Raw genomic sequence first — 8804 nt, 5'->3', positions numbered from 1 at the left:
GAAAGCGGAGAAGGAAGGGTGGTCTAAGGTGAAGCATGAAGTCAGTGGTGTGTCCTGGGAGAATTGTCCAGAGCAGCCCATAGTGGGGAGTAAAGCTGGCTTGCAGGGAAACTGCATGTTTTTGAATTAAGATTTTATCCCACAAGCAGTAGAATAACAATAGTGATCTCAAAGCCCAGGGAAAATAACTGGAGACACCAGGGTAGCTGTTTAAAATTTGAGGGTTACAATCTGTGGAGATTTGTAGAGTAATACTAGGTTTCTGATGCCTCCTTTGGGTACATACAGGTCTTAAAAATCCTGCCGTTGGGATCCTAATTCCCCATCAGTCAAGAAGATTGATCAGACTGAACGTTCTATAATTAGACCACACAGTTACAAGAAAACCATTGTTAAGATTTTCCAAATTACAATATTGCACTTTGATTTTAAGCAGAAGTTTCTGAATTATACATGTGCCATCATGTATGCTGCGAGTGGAAGTTACAACCTTTGTAGTGTAGTTTTCTAGGATTTATTGAAAATATTTGAATCCCTTGGCCTGCTAACTTCATTTCCAGGGAAGTATCTAACAGAGACAGTCTGACAAGTTTATACAAGCAATTTTATTGCACCTTTGTTCTTTAATAATTAAAGCTAGCCCAAATGTCCTATCTGTAAGGGACTGCTACAGATTATGGTACCTTCATGCAGTTGATTTCTGGGTATCCATTACCAGAGTGAGGAATATCTAGACTGTTAGGACAAGATGTTCAAAATGTATTCTTATGTGAAAAAAAATTTGTTACAATAACTTGATACTCTTAAAATAATGGAGAAGTAGCACCACACTTCTACCAGTGGCCTTGTGAGGAGGTAGAATTATGGGAGGATGTTCATGATCTGCTTTGTATACTTCTATAATGTTTTAATTTTCTAAAAGCATGTATTTTACAAACTAAATAAAGCAAAAAGAAACACTAGCTTCCCTGAGAGTCTCATGTGCCTTCTAACAAAAGAATCATCAGTGGAAAATAGTCCATCTTCAAAGGCAAAGAAGAAATTAGACTACCATTTTACCTTTAATTTTGTGGTGAAGCATTCAAAATCCTTCCTTCTCGCTATTTTGAAATATGTAGTACATTGTTACTGATTTAGTAGCCCTGTTGTGCAATTCTGCAATATATACTTGTGTTAGAACATCACGTTGTACCCATAAGTTTGTACAGTTACTGAATGTCCATTTAAAAAGATCTCTATCCAATTCTGTGGTTGCTTTAAAGGAAAAAAAAAAAAAAAAAAAAATTCTACAACTGATTCCAGAAGCTACAGAAAACAGATTGTCATGGGAGAAATAGTTGTTGAGATCAACCACCCCCTGACCAGCACCCTCAGACATTATCAAAACCAGACAGCTTCAGATTAAAATTTTAGGGTATTAAAACTTGCACTTGAAAAATTTTATGATATAGATAAAGAGGGAAAAAAAAAACCTGTGTTTTTAAATGTTGGTGTAACAAAGATACCCAAGTACAATTAAGCACAAATGAAGGAAACTATTCTGTCTTATAAAGTGTCTAGGAGGGCCGGCGCCGTGGCTCACTTGGTTAATCCTCCACTGCAGTGCCGGCATCCCATATGGCTGCCGGGTTCTGGTCCTGGTTGCTCCTCTTCCAGTCCAGCTCTCTGCTGGGAAGGGGAAGGCAGTGGAGGATGGCCTGGGTGCTTGGGCCCTGCACTCGCATGGGAGACCAGGAGGAGGCACCTGGCTCCTGGCTTCGGATCAGCGTGGCGTTGGCCGTAGTGGCCCTTTGGGGAGTGAACCAACGGAAGGAAGACCTTTGTCTCTCTCGTACTGTAATAATTCTACCTGTCAAATAAAAAAGAAAGTGTTTAGGGAAGTCTAGTAAAAGAATCAGCCAGTTGGGTCCGGTGCTGTGGTATAGTAAGCTAATCCTCCGGCTGTCGTGCCAGGATCCCATATAGGCACTGGTTTAAGTTCCGGCTACTCCACTTCCAATCCAGTTCTTTCCGACGGCCTGGGAAAGCACCAGGAGATGGCCCAAGTGCTTGGGCCCCTGCACCCATGTGGGAGACCCAGAAGAGGCTCCTGGCTTCAGATCTGCCAGCTCTGGCCCTTGGGGCCATTTGGGTAGTGAACCAGCAGATGCACGATCACTCTTTATCTCCCTCTCTAATTCCGCTTCTCAAATACATAAATAAATCTTTAAAAATAAAAGCAGTGCATATCCAAGTTTATTATAAGAAAGCAAGGATGGTTCACTAAGGGAGGAGAAACTATGAGCATCTACATAGATGCTACAGAAGCATTTCAAGATAATTTTAAAATCCAAAATTTTAAACATTTTGTTTTAAAGATGTATTTATATGGAAGGCATAGTTACAGAGTGAGAAGGAAAGACGAAGATTTTCCATCAACTGGTTCACTCTCAAAATGACTGCAATGGCCAGGGCTGGCCCAGCCTGAAGCCAGGAGCCAAGACTTTCATCCATCTTTCCTGGGTACATTAGTGTAGGAAATAACCTATTTTGATGGAAAATTAATCTACGTAAGTATCAGCTATACTTTACAGCATTATCTTAATACAGAAATGTCAATTCTGAACATTTATGCTATAAATATGCACATGTGAAAATTTGAGTATCATTTATAATAAATATTAGAAATAATCTAAATTACCAGAAGGAAAGCGACTCCTTTTGACCAGCAGTCAGGACAGCAAAGGAGAAAATTCCATCATTATACTGTTCTCAGTGACCCTGCATGCACGTGACGGCCACATTTATGGAACACTTTGACTCAACAGTTTGCTGTCGGAAAGATGGACCAATGACTGCATGGTTAACCTTAGGCTGGGGAGGGAAATGGATCCGATAATAGTTGATAGTCTTATGTTAATTATGCCTTGCATGTGTATATTAACTCCACATTTTACACAGAGCTGTTTTATGTGCTATCGAATATGGTCCTCTGAAAGTCTTCAGAAGCAAAGTGGACTGATAATGCCCTTTGACAGCAGAATCAGCCTTGCAGAAGCTGAAGGTATGATATGGGGAGCCAGGGTGAGAACCCAGGCTGATTTTCTTGTTTTTTTTTTTTTTTTTTTTTTTTTTTTTTTTTTTTTATCCTATACCATTTTTCTGGCTAGGAAATTAATTGTCATGTGATTTCTCATTTTTCCTGCAGGGGTGACTCCCAACTATTTCAAAGATGTTCTAGAGGGAGGAGTCGGGCAACTAGTTGTGCTTCGCTGTGGACTGACAGCTTTCCTAATTGTCTACATGTGACACTGGTTCTGACAGTGGATTTGGTCTGCATGCATTCCGGACTTAATGTGTTTTTTCATCTATCACACGTCTATATTTGCACTGATGTTAAGGAGACGCATACTCATGGATTAATATAGGTTACTTGGATTCTTACAAATTAATGAAGATTTTAAGGATTCAGAGTTTTGCGTGAAAAAGTTTTAGGAGAAAAGTCACTAATATAAACATACCTGTGTATGTTGGACAATTTTTTATGAGTTCATACATACGTGATGGTTTATGTAGAATCTATCAAAGTTATAATATGTGGTCTCTATTCCCATAGCTAAATTTTAATCAGGGAACAAAGTATTATGTGTTTGTGTTGAGATTAAATAATAATACTCCTTCCAACAAAGCATAAAATTAAGTTTTAGGTGGGTATCACATGAGTGTTGCAGAAGGGGGATAGTTGTTCTGTCTTGGGCTGTATAAGGGTACCTGGAAAAGAATGTCACAAAATGGAATGAAAAGATAAGCTTATTTTGGTGCAAAAATTTTGAAGTCCATGCATAATGTTTTATAACATTTATTTTCTGTTAATGTTTTCAAGACATCACTACTTTGAAGGAGGGAGAACATGTAAATGAAGCAGAAGCGTGGTGTGAACAGAGGAACCTGGTTTACGCTGTTGCCGGATAAGCTGGACTTGAACTAAAATTGGGGCTCTGTTAGCTCAGCTGCATTGGCCTCTGGAAGATGAAGAAAGGCCTGACCTTTCAAAAACAGGTTTTCCCTGGCATCTGAGACTGGGGAATGTAGTCTAGGAAATATTTGGGAATTTCTTGAGACCACAACTTTCTTCAGAGACCCAGAAATTGTCCATTTCCATCTGGGCACACTTTATAGTCAGTAACAACTTTCTCAAATTGGGTTAATAATTTTAACCATAATTTTAATTGGCACACCATTTATCATAAGAAGGTTTTGGTTAATAGATCTCCATCATAAGTATGCACTGGGTTCAACAAGCAATGAAAAATATCTCATAATTCAGAGCTTAGCTCATTGGCAGAGAAGCACTGGTGGCCATTCTTGGTGTCTGTTGGGACCTATATCCTGACCACATGCCTAGAGTCCAAGACCAGGATTTCACAGTATATTGGTGAAATCTTGAGACCTGTGTGAAAACGAGGGTTGCCTGGCTGTAAAGAAATAGAGAAAAACAAGACTCTGATCTGGAAGGATTCTACTCTGTTGTATCTGAATATTAAATGTTAGCCTTTGACTGTAAATGATGCAGGTAAACAAAATCATCATACCAACTTGCATCATTTGACCAAATTCGAAGAAAACATCAGGCCTTGGTTCTAAGAAATGAAGTGGAGATGTCAATAATTTCTTCAAGAGTAATCATTAGGAAGGATCATTAACTCACTCTTGGGTGGAACCGGGGTGCTTAGGGAATAATTAAAATCAGGAATATGCACTCATTTTTAAAATTCACTGTGGTTCTAGGAGTTTTAGTTAACAGGATAAGAAAAGAACAAAAAATAAGAGAAGTCAAATAATAATGATTTGTGCAAAAGGCATATAAAGCAAGCAAAAGAAAAATGGTTAAAACTAATGAAAGCAAGCCTTTAGGCTGCAATTGCCACCTTCCAGTAACTTGCTATTAGCAAAAGGAAATAGAATTCAGGAACATGTCAGATATATAGATCTCCTTAAAGGTGGTTGATTGCATACATACATCTAATTTTGCTTCTTTCCAGAACTTAATTAAAATGGCTATTGAGTTAGTTGGTTTTAGGCGTAAGTCCACAAAGACAAAAAAAAGTCAAAGAGAAAACAAAAAACAGGAACAAAATTTAGAAATGAGATACACATAAAAAGATGAAAGCCGAATCCTAAGCTGTCAATAGAGAAGCCAAAAACTTACCTCATGCATCAGAATTCTCAGATTCAGAAATGGGTGGCGCCAAGCTTGACGATGCAGTGGGGAAAGATAATGAAAATAAAATGCTGGCCCCTTGTAATTAGGGTTTCCAGATAAAATGCAGGTCACTTAGTTAAATTTGAATTTCATAGAAAATAACTTGATAGTCAAGTGTGTTCCTACTATTGCATGGGACATACTTGCAGTGAGAAATATTCATTACTTAGCTTACATTTAAATTTCATCAGGTGTCCTGTGTTTTATTTGTGAAATCTGGCAACTGTACTTGGGATGGACACAGCATCCAGGGAACAGCTCTGTCAGAAGGAGGATTGGGACTGAGATAGAGCGCTAGCCTCTCCTATCTCCTTGCCTGTGGTTTCCTAAGGGGGCCTCCTGTTAGCATAATCTAACTGAAGTCAGCTGGGCCAGAGGGAACCCTAGGAAATGTTGTTTGCTGATGCTCTGCCACAGCACCACAAAGCAGAAGATAGTAGGATGGGTCTGGGGTTGACACTAAGTAAATAACCGGATTATTTTACATGATGATGTAGAACTTTAGCTTAAGGTCAGTCTTAGTGGACTTCTTTCCAAGTGTGCTTTGGTTGCAAATGTTGGCACACAAACATTTTGAGTGCTGCTTTTGGGGTGGGCAGATAGCAAAAAAGGAAAAAAAAAAAATCAATGATAACTGGAATGTGAGGTGCGTAAAAGAAGTCCCACACTGGGTCCTACCCAGACCCCCAAAGGAGTGTGGAAGAGCTGGGTATTCTGAGGCTCCTTCAAGAAACTTCATGGAGTCTGGCATTCCAAATGAGATTCGCATAATGAAATAGGAAGAAAGGAAAAGATGTTTCCAGGTGTTGGGCAGGGAGATAAACCAGAGGGAGAACCTGTGTACTGGATTCTATGAATAGCCATGGTTGCAGCTGATAGAGCAGATTTTTGTGTGGTTGTATGGTGGGGAATGACATAGCACCTTGTTAGGAAAGGACTTTGAGTGTTGGGCTAAAATTCTGGCTTTATTCTGCCCAAAAATGGATAGACCATGGGAAATCATGTAAGAACTCTGGAACCAAGGTAAAATAATACAGTAGGCTTGGACCAATTGTATTTGAGGCCAGATTAGTGAATAAGATTTCCTAGGAAGTAAGTATAGAACACCTTGTAGGATCCATGACCCCTATTGATAAGTAAACAAATGCATGATTTATAGTCAGTGTCATAAATATCTCTCATGTGTTTATAGCTCAAAAGCTATTAAGAAAAATTGCCAGAATTGTTTAATGAACAGTTTTGTAATGCACGTATTTTATTGCAATTTGGTGTGCCTGTGTTTTCTATTCAGTGTATGTGTGTGTGTGTGTGTGTGTTTACTGCATTTAGGCTTTATTTGTGGATATGGATTTATGCGTATCTATAAATGGCATCACACTCTATATATGGAGGATTACTTTGTTTTCGTTTTTCCACATTGGTTTATGCAACTTTATTGAAGAAAAATAAATCAATTATAGTGTGGTGGTAATACAGAGTTCCTTATACCCTTGACCCTATTTCCCCTATTAACATCTCATATTAGTATCTTTGTCACAATTTTTGAACCACACCAAGCTTCCCCTATTTTTTTTCTGAAAACCTTTCACTCCTCTGATTCCTCCCAGCCCCTAGTAATCAGCTTCCTGTATGTAGACTGAGTTGGTGTTTTAAAGTTTTAACTCTCACAAGTAGAGGAGAACATGCAGTACATGCAGTGTTTGACTTTCTGCGTCTGGTTTATTCCACTTAACATAATCCTCCAGTTCCATCCATTTTGCTACAAATGACGGGATTTCATTTTTTTTTTAAGATTTATTTATTGAAATGCAGAGTTACAGAGAGAGAGAGAGAGAGAGGTCTTCCATCCACTGGTTCACTCCCCAGATGGCCTCAACGGCCAGAGCTTGGCCAATCTGAAGCCAGGAGACAGGAGCTTCTTCCAGGACTCCTACATGGGTGGCAGGGGTCCAAACACTTGGGACATCTTCCACTGCTTTCTCAGGCCATAGCAAAGAGATGGATTGGAAGTGGAACAGCTGGGACTTGAACCAGTGCCTACATGAGATGCTGGCACCACAGGCAGCCCCACCTGCTATGACACAGCACTGACCTCAAGATTCCATTCTTCTGATAGCTGAATATTTCATTGTGCATATACACCACATTTTCTTCATTCATCTGATGGTGGACACCTTGGTTGATTCCATATCTTGGGTATTGTGAACACTGTTGCTATAAACTTTGTTTTCTTAACCAGTATACTTAGGGATCTTCCTCTCCTTTCTCTCTCTGTAGTTAGTTTATTGTTTTAAATTGTATTGTATGCATAATACGGGTGTCACTACTTGTAATGTCTCCCCTTTAAACTAATTACAAACACAAAGATCTCTATGTACATAAATGAATGTTTCTATAAGATAATAGTTAAAAATAGAACAATAATATTTAACAATATAGAGTGGAATATGTGTGTGTATATATATATATACACATACATATATATACATCCCCCTACTTAGAGTTTTTGAGTACAGCATCTAATCATATTACAACAGATTTCTTCCATTTACATTTTTATATCATCTTAATTCCTTCTGATTATTCTCACTTTATTCAGTCTGTAAATGGGTTGTTACAATAGTGTAAAAATCCTTCCTTACCCATAAAAAGAGATTATGTCACACATCCTTAATGTCAATTAATAGGAGAATCTGTTGGAAAATGGTAAATTTCCCGAGAGTTTGAAGACATCTGAGTACATTTCAGGAAGCAGAGCTTATTTGGGGATTAATTTAGTAATTTAAAATCCACTCTAAGACTATTTTGTTTGTATAACAATATTTTGACTGATAATATTTGTATGCAGATCATGATGGGATGTAGAATGAGGAAAAAATTGTATAGGCCATTTGTTGCTGAGTAACCTTCTTAAAAAACAGTATTATTAAATAGCATATAATTCACCCTCTCAAAATACACAACTTAGGGTTCTTAGTATACTCACAAAGCTGTGCATCCATCACAATAATCAATTCAGGACATTTTTATCACCCCCAAAAGAAACCCCATAGACATCCACCTTCACTTGTTTCCCCAACACCCCCTCTCCCCCCAGCCACAGGCACCTGCTGATCTACTTTCTGTGTCCAAAGCTGTGCCCGCTCTGGACATTAGACACCAATGGACTCATGTATGTGCAGTCTGTCACTCTCTCCTTTCCCTGTGTATAGTATACGCTCTTCTACCCATTAGACCTAGGGCAAATAAACTTCTCTACATTTAAAATAACCATTATAAGCATTTGCTTGAGGGTAGATGTAGCTGCTATGTTTAGAGGAAAGATAAATTATTTTAGGAACTTTAATTTGTTAAATATAAATTTCCAGTTCTTACACATTTGAGCCATTCTAACATTTTTGTGATTGTAAATGGCATAGAGCAGGGATATTTGCCTGATGAAAGTTAGAAATTAAAAAGCAAAATGGTAAAATAAATATGTAATTTCTAGAAAATTGGTGAAAGCTTGAAGTTGCATAAAAGTGATATTACAGCTCATCAAAATACCATTCAAGAAATACAA

The sequence above is a fragment of the Lepus europaeus genome, chromosome 8 (assembly GCF_033115175.1).
Source record: "Lepus europaeus isolate LE1 chromosome 8, mLepTim1.pri, whole genome shotgun sequence".
Taxonomy (NCBI): domain Eukaryota; kingdom Metazoa; phylum Chordata; class Mammalia; order Lagomorpha; family Leporidae; genus Lepus; species Lepus europaeus.
This window is presented reverse-complemented; position numbering follows the sequence as displayed.